The sequence below is a fragment of the Bacillus rossius genome, chromosome 1, assembly GCF_032445375.1.
Source record: "Bacillus rossius redtenbacheri isolate Brsri chromosome 1, Brsri_v3, whole genome shotgun sequence".
Classification (NCBI taxonomy): Eukaryota; Metazoa; Arthropoda; class Insecta; order Phasmatodea; family Bacillidae; genus Bacillus; species Bacillus rossius.
The window spans coordinates 224,716,274-224,724,978 of NC_086330.1; the positions used below are offsets into that span (position 1 = coordinate 224,716,274).

At 37.2% G+C, this 8,705-nt stretch overlaps 1 protein-coding gene across 6 annotated transcripts in view; it reads left to right on the forward strand.

The window, feature by feature from the left end:
• Positions 1–8,705, forward strand: part of LOC134527327 (calcium-transporting ATPase sarcoplasmic/endoplasmic reticulum type) — a 337,718-nt gene that overhangs the window by 16,893 nt on the left and 312,120 nt on the right. The gene's annotated exons all lie outside the window — the stretch shown is intronic.

Sequence of the window (8,705 nt, forward strand, 5' to 3'; positions counted from 1 at the left end):
GTTTTACGTGTGGATTTATTTCCTCGGGTGAATTTATTTCGGGGGGCTGATTTAGGGTGTCTATAAGTTCTATCTTAAACCCGTCCCAATCTGTAATCTTTAGTTTATTATTAAAGAGTTGTATGTTGGATGTAGCATTAAAAGTTATTTGTGTTAGCACCGGTAAATGATCGGAGTTTAGTTCATCTAAGGTTTCTGTATTTATCTGAGCGTTTGGAATGTTGGTTAGGGCTATGTCTAAAATTTCTGGGGTGCCACCATTTACTGGATAGCATGTCGGGGAGTCAGGCGCAATAATGATGTAGTTTCCTGCAACCGCGTGGCCGTGTAGAATGTTCCCGTTGGCGTTTGTTTGGGTGCAGCCCCAGTCAGTGTGTTTGCTGTTTAAGTCTCCTGCTATAAAAAATTGATCTTCGACTTCCATTAATTTATTGAGGTCCTGTGGTGTGAGTGGGTCTTGTGGCGTCTTGTATACCGCGGACATGCAAACATGCGAATTATTATTACGGACGTTTATGCTGGTGGCCTCAATGTGTTGTAGTCCATTTATTGTTATCGGGTGGTGGTGAATTCCGTGTTTTATTAGTATGGCTGTACCGCCGCCGTGGAGTGCGGGGCGGTCTGTTCTGTATATTGTGTAGCCGCATATGTACGCTCGCATGTGTGGTTTTAGAAAAGTTTCAGAGATGAAAGCGACATCGATTCCGTATACAAAAAGTAACTGTTCCAGTTCATATATTTTATTTTGGAGGCCGTGTGCATTGAAAATTAGGACCTGTAAAAGCTTCCCCGGGTTCTGTGCCATTTTAAGGTGTAGCGAGATTCAGGATTGCGGATAGTAGAATCATCTGTCGCTTCGATGCGTCTGTTTCAGCTCGGATGGCGGCGTAGTGTGGCGAGAGTGTAGCAATGAGCTGTGAGAAATTGCAGAGTTTCAGAATCTCTGCCAGCTCGAATAGATCACCGACGGTGTTACCTTCTACTCTGTTCTGCGCTGGAGTGTGTGTGGTGCGTGGTTCCTTCACGGCTTGCGAATATTTACGCTCCGATCGTGTCAGCTCGGTGGTTGTTGTTTGCGGCTGTGTCTGTGGCTTGTTGACCACCTGGGCGCGCGGCTGTGCGTGAGCGGTGCGGGTGGGGGGGAACTCCACCTGGCTGTGCGTGGCTGGCGGTTGTTGTTTTGTCTGCGCCTGTGTCTGCACGGATTGTCGCTGTGACCTACTCGTGACCATTTTCAAAAATACTGGACACTGCTTCCATGCTGCAGTGTGTCCCCGCACTTTACAGTTAAAGCAGAATTTATCTGCGTCGTCAGCTTTCGGGCAGTCCTTTCGGGTGTGATTTTCGCCACACCTGACGCATCGCGGTGGCTTACTGCAGCGAGTGTGGGTGTGATCAAATTCACCACAGCGCTTGCACTGGGCGATGTCTTGTGGGCGGGCCTGGTATTTTTGAATAGTCACTGTCGTATAGTGAAGTGTACGAACGGCGAGAATGTTGACGTCAGAGGCCGCGACTGTCGCGCAGAAAGTTCCCGACCTAAATCGTTGTTGCTGCCCTGTGGCGTCTGACCGGTTGACTTCGAAATTACGCACGTCATGAACTACGAATCCCTTCTCCGTCAGTTCCGCGGCAATGTCGGCCTCGACGACCTCCGGGTACAATCCCTTAATAACGACCTTTGTGTTGCGCTCGTCGGGATGCGCAAACGTGTGGTGGTAGATGTTGTGGCCTTTCAGGTATGAGAGAGCTTGAGAGTAGCCCTCTCTGTTCTCAAATGTCAGTCGCAGCTCTCTCCTGCGCGTGATCGTGTTCCTGAACGCGATTCTGTGTGTGTTCAGGAAAGTTGCGATCTCCTTGAGCTTCGCAACTTCCCTGACCATTATCGGTACACCCCTGTACCGTGTGCCGGCCGCGGTTGTGGTCTGTGGTTGTGCACTTGTCTGTGGTTGTGTGTCGGCAGGCAAATTTGCCAGCACGCCGTAGCTGTTCTGCAGCGGGATTGCGGATGTCGCTGCTGTGTGTTGTTGTGCGGAGCCGCGCCTCGAAATCCGCGCGTCCTCACTGTTCGCCAGTACCGTCTCCCGACGCCTACCGAGTGATGTGCTCCGGTTTCCCCTCAAGGCCTTTTTACCCGAGACCTGTTGGAAGTCGATCTCATCGTCAGCGCGTTCGCGTTTGGCGTTAGCCTGTTGGGTTTCCATGGCCTGTTCGTGTGTTGTTGTACTCGTACTCGCCATGATCCCTGTCCCTGTCGCGGTTCCGATTCGCGGGCTATCCGACCCGCCGGGTCGCCTAATACCTGAAGCAGTGGTGGCTGACAAACACTGATATGAACAGCGAAGCTAGGCCTTAGAGAGGCTGTCCTCTCTGCACCACTGCCTGGTGCGAAGTGTGAAGCAGTCTAGACGAGAGGAAAAAACTCGTTTTAACAATCTTACGATAATGTTGGTTCCGGTAAAAGAATAAAATTGTCAGTATTCTCAAGTACAAATAAACTTGGCCTCGAAAATACAACTGACATTTCTAATATTTTATACTTCATAAAAATATATTTATTTTACCAATGGCTGAGAATTTTCTAGGTTTTCTTCTGTTATTTTTAATTAAATATTTTATAATCGTTATATTTATTGATATTAATGATTTAAGAGGTTGTTTTTGGTAATTTCTGTATTTTATATTTATGCTAGCCCAATGACAAGTAGGTTTTGCTTATTTTCCACGACATGTCTATAGTATTTATTCCAAGGTGTATTAAATTGTAACATAGTCTGTGAGACACTTGTTTCTGCTTGCAAAAAAAAATTGTACTAATCAAAAGGCATTATAGTCTACTTTTTTTTACTTATAGTTAACAAAGCCAGAAATAAACATAATTTCCGGTATAAATGACTGAATTCGGTGAAAATAATCATAACTAAATGCAAGAGGATATAATTGGAGAAATAAATCGAAATATAAAGTTAATACGAAGATAATAACAAAAGCTAAAAAAATGTTATATGATAAGAGTATTGAATTTATATGATTAATCTATGGTTCATAAAATCCAATATTTCCATAAAATATATGAATAAAAATATTAATTAATAATACGAACAAAATAAAATAAACATGCCAATAATTCTAGAAAAAATATTTATATGTATGTTAATTTTGTTCAATGAAGAACAGTTGGGCTCAACTCGCTCAGTTAATGTTTCGGGTCGGCTTCTTGCTGCTGTTTGAGGCATCTGCACTCTTCAGTGCTATGGAGGAATAATAAAAATAAAATAGTTTACAAATTTTAATTTCACATGTAGACACATTTATTAAGGAAAAAAGTTAAATTTCGTAATATGTTAATATCTATACTACTAATGGAACTGTTAAATTAAAAGTACGTATTTTAGATAAAATTATCTTAAAAACTACTGGAAATGACTATTAATATTATTAAGTATTAAAAAATATATTGTTTGAATTTTTTGTCTGTTTATTTGTCTGTCTGTTTCGGCATCAAGCGAAAACTTCATCTCAGATTTTGATTGAATATTTTTGTTAGTTATTTATTAGGCTATGTAATAACACAATTCCACCCCAATTGTATTATTAATGGGTAAATATGGTTTTAATTAATTAATTATATCTCATAATCTAATAAAGCAAAATAAAATATATTGGGTATCAATAATTAACATACCAAAGCTACCATCCATAATTTTACCATGCTGCGAAATTTACTTTCGAATCTATTAAGACTAGAGTTATAAAAAAAACTGTAAAAGCATGTAGATTTACGTATTGCATTTTTTAAATTTTTTTAATCCCTCTCAAAATGTCGTGAAAATTGTGGATTACAAAATTTCCCTAGATTCGCTAAAATGGACCTAAAATGCCAATAATACATCAATGTCCCGTTTTTAGAATTTTTTCCAACCGAAAATAATGTTTAAAAATAATTGAAAAAATTTCCATTTTCAAGGAAACATCCCTGTTTTGGGGAAAAGTTGATTTTTTTATTCCCCAAAAATATCGGACGCTTGAAATGTCCTCACAGAGGCTTAAATTCGCGATATATAGCAGCCTACTCTAAGCCTCCCCGGGGACCTTTGACCCGAACTTTTACCTTGAGCACGGCTGCCATTTTTTATGACGTCACGTCCGCCATATTAGCCTCCATTTTAAAAATCTAAACTACTTTTTCTGGCAACATTTTTAGCCAGTTGGAGCAATTGTCTACATTTTGTGAGTGTATCCTTTTTGACCACAGCTTGTCTGGCACAGTATCGTAAGTAAAAGCGCGGCCACAAAAGGCACATGTAGTGAGTGATTTTGGATTATTCTAAGTTGCAGCTGTGATTGGGTGAAGCAACGTAGAATAAGTCAGCCTAACTCAGGCATTCTAGGCTTCATATTGAATGCAAAGATTATTCAGGTCCCGTCCAGGCTGTACATCCCCAAAGTCGCTGCATAGAAGATAAGAGGAAGAAGAATATTATTTATATCCTTATAAATTATATATTTGGAAGAAGAATTTCGGAAGTTTTAGGGACGGTCATTATAAGTATAAACAAACAACTTTGATTTTGCAACACAATAAAAAAAGGTGTTATTTGGGATGGTAAAATTTAAAATCGATAACATCATAGGTGTCACTAAATTCAAATCTACTTGCAGGAGGTGAATCATGGTCGAGAAAAACCGTAATTAATGATTAGTAGCTAATAATATTTACTTACAGAGCCTAATTTTACAATCTAATATACCATAAGTTAATAAAAAAAAGTCCTAAAGGTATTACAAGTTACAAATTTACTTCAACAATCAATAAATACAACTAGGTAAATCCGCAAAATAAAGCAGCCTTGGCCTCATGTTGGTTTTCTTCAAGTTGGTAGCCATGGCTCGCGATTTGCTAGTGAAACCATCGCAGTAGATTAATGCACTTTTTCACATTTGGTGTCTCGATTGTTTAACAAAATGAAATGCGAACGCCTCATTGGACGCAGTGGCCGTATCTGCGACGTGCTGTCGCCTGCAGGCACAGCGCTGCTCGGTTGCGCGTGCCGTGTTTACAGCCGCCGCCACGCTCCTCGCGGCACTTGTTTGCATTCCGGCCGTATCTGCCGTGCGGCCCGCGCCAGCAGACAGCGGTGACAACACGCTCGCCTCACACTCGCTACTCCTCCAATCGCAATTCAGAATGCTGCAAGTTTGTCGGCGTTCTTAACCATCTTCTTAGCTTTACGAAATTATAAAAGATTTCGTTTTTTCCACCCATTAGAAATACGTAGTGTATAAATTAGGGCTCTGGCACAGTCTTAAGAAAGGGGATGGGGGATTAACTTTGATATAGGCCACCAATCGTGACTTAGAAAAAGTTTGACCTTCGAAATTTCTCTTTTCCTCAACAATGACTCAAAATTTCTCAAAATAACACAGAAATCTTTATTTCCAAGTGAAAAATTCCCATATAAGAAAAACATTTTTTTCTTAAGAAAAATATGATGTAATTTTCCAAACAAGAGTCCATTAAATCTGGTTTCCACAGACATGGCAATTTTCCACTTAGAAGGGGTATTTTCCTAGAACCTGTATCCTTTAAAGGCCAACCTGAGTTAACAACCATGACATTGTCCCAGCCATCATTTATAAAGAAAAAAAAATCAATAAAAATATAATGAATCACAACTAAGGTATTTAATAAAAATCGTCTTAGATGATCTTAGATCATCGACATCAGATTACTTGGTTTGAACCCAACGAGTTCGTAGATAACAACCAACTTGAACGTTTATAGCATAGTGAATAAGATATAATAAATTATATTTAATACATATATTATGTTTACAAGACTTTTTTTACAGACATCGAAATTCCTCGAAAATCTTAAAAAATTAAGCTAAGCATACGAAAAATACTAAAAAAATACAAAAACATTTACGAACAATATAGATTTATTTCATCAATTTCATTCCTTGGTTCAAACTATTGTCACTGAAAGAAAAAAAAACGCTATGTTTCGTATCTAGCAGCAATTACCGCCTTGCTGGCAGGCTCGCGAAAGGGCCGGAAGGATGTGGAATGCATGGTATTGTGGCTAACAGGAATGGGGAGGGAGAGCTGGCAGGCTTACCAAAGGGCAGGCAGTATGTGGCAAAGTGCATAGCGTGGTGACGTACAAGGAAGAGGAGGGAGATCTCAGGGCAAGCATGGTTCTCTTTTCAACCCGTCATAGGGACGACGCGACATCGGCATGACGCTTCGCCACTAAAATCGCGCAAGGATTAAAAGTCATCGTCGGTATGACACGCCCGTCGTAAGTATGACGTTCATTTAACCCCACCATACAACCGATGACGTGTTTTACTTTCATTTAATACTGGAAATAATTGTTTCAAACGAGATCAGTAATATATTCTCGTCAAAATTAATGTTTTGGTTCAATCCTATAAACTCAGAAATGATGTAGACGCTATAGGTTCATGCTGAATCTAAAAAAAATGCTATGCTGGTCTCTGAACAAACTTCGGAACTACTCGTCTCCACTAATAATTAAGTGGCATGAATATATAGTTTTGTACGTTTCGTGTGAATAAGTCACATTGATTATTATTTTATCGTTATTTTAAACCCCACAATAAACATTTTGCCGAAATATTCCTATTAAAAAAATCTACATGAAATCTGTCTGTGTCATATTAAATAACTAGCCAATAACCCGCGGCTTCGCTCGCGCAAGTTAAGATACTGCTGATCTCTTACCATCGAAAGAAATGTATGTATGTGATTTATTCCAATTTTTTTTATTAAAGACATGTACGCAATGAATTGTCTGGCGCCTTAAACATGTAATTCATAACAAAACCATTTAAAAATGGTATTTTATTTAATTGAGTAATCGTATGCCATTTTATTTTTTAGTATATATTAAGTATCTGATTATATAATTTCTGCTTTAGTGTGTTCGAGGATACATGTGTCATTGATGAAATGAATTCCATGAGGTAGACAATTTAAAAACGGTTTAACATACACTTATTACAATTTAATTAACTTTATGTAATCGTTTACGCTTATACTTTAATTGATTATGATTGAAGCTATGCTTAGAATAAATAAATAATTTCGCCGTATTAAAAATGTCTCCATTAGCTTAAGATATTTAATGCTACAGCGTCTTTATTTTAAATTCACAATACAGATAAATTTCTTGTTTATCTCTCCTCTTTTGACACAGGGATGCCTATATAAAAATTCAGAAGTAAGTAAATATTGAAATATCCGCTAACCCAATAAAACAAAATTCATTCCTTTTTTTACAGCAAATGTAGCCTCTAAAATAAGTATAACGAACTAACATTTATATTACATTTAAATTTATCTTTCTTACACTAATTTAGTGGATTCCAAAACTTTTTATATATATTTGTTAATAATATTAACCCCTGTTACAACTGAAGATGTGATATGTCGGAGAACCTTAAATAAGAGAAAGTTAATGTACGTTTATTAATAATTTCCAATATCTTACAGTTAAAATTGATTTGATCAGAAAATATTATTTTTTAATGTTAAACCATATTTTGAATATTTAAGCCCTTAAGTAGTAGAACTTCAGCATATAGTAAAAAATATGAGAAAGATTTTGCATGTTTATAAATCATGCGTCATAACGTACTACGTACATCCTGCTTGTTTACCGTCAAGGATACTTTTATAATAAAAAAACTTGACCGCCGTTTCATCCCTTTTGCTGTTACATATAGAAAAATGTTAATGGGAAAAAAATATGCTACTAAATAATAATAATGTACATTATTCTTGCTCAGTTTCTTACCGCCATCTAAAATTGCTGCGCTATATGATTTATTACTATAAAACCTACGTGCCCCCATTTCACTGTCTTTCGGGTCGAATATCGAAGAATGGTAAAAGCACCCTACGTAATAAAGTGTTTGATTTATTCATTCTCAGTTTCTTACATCCAGCTTTATTTGTTATGTATATTTGTTATCTTTATGATAAAACAAAACGTACTGCCTTTTCAAGCCGTTAAATGAAAACTGAACAAATACAATTTTTAACTCGCAATGCTTGCTGTTCATTCTTAATTATTACCCTTAGATCTCGTAGATTCGGAAATATGCATTTTTAAAAACCAAACTTAACTCTTTAGCACCCTCAGGGGCTGTATCTTGTTGAGTAATAAAATAATATGTATTTTAATATTTTTATTATTCTTACTAAATAATTTAAATCTTACTTAATTAGTGTAAAAGAAACGATATTTTTAATTGAATAAAATCTTACCCCCTTTTCACCCTCTTAAAAAGCGACTTTCAATAAATGGAAAAAAAAAATAAAATATGTAACACTTGATGCAAGGTTTTATTATTAGCTTCTTACTTTTAGTGCTTATTGAACCAGAAGTATTCATTTTCCTTTTTAAAACATACCTACCCCCTTTAGTCCACTTAAGGTTTCAATTTCCCAACATGGTAAAATTGTAGGTGGTAGTTTTCGTATGTTTATTATTAGTACCGGATATATTTTAATAATCTTCATTAATTTCGAAGATATAATATTTATCCTAAAACCATATTCACCCCTTTTTCGCCCCTTAGAATTTTAATTTCACAAAGAGTAAAATTTGAGTGGTAGGTTTTCGTTTGTTTAGTCTTGTACTCAATATATTTTTTATGCTTGTTTAGATTCGA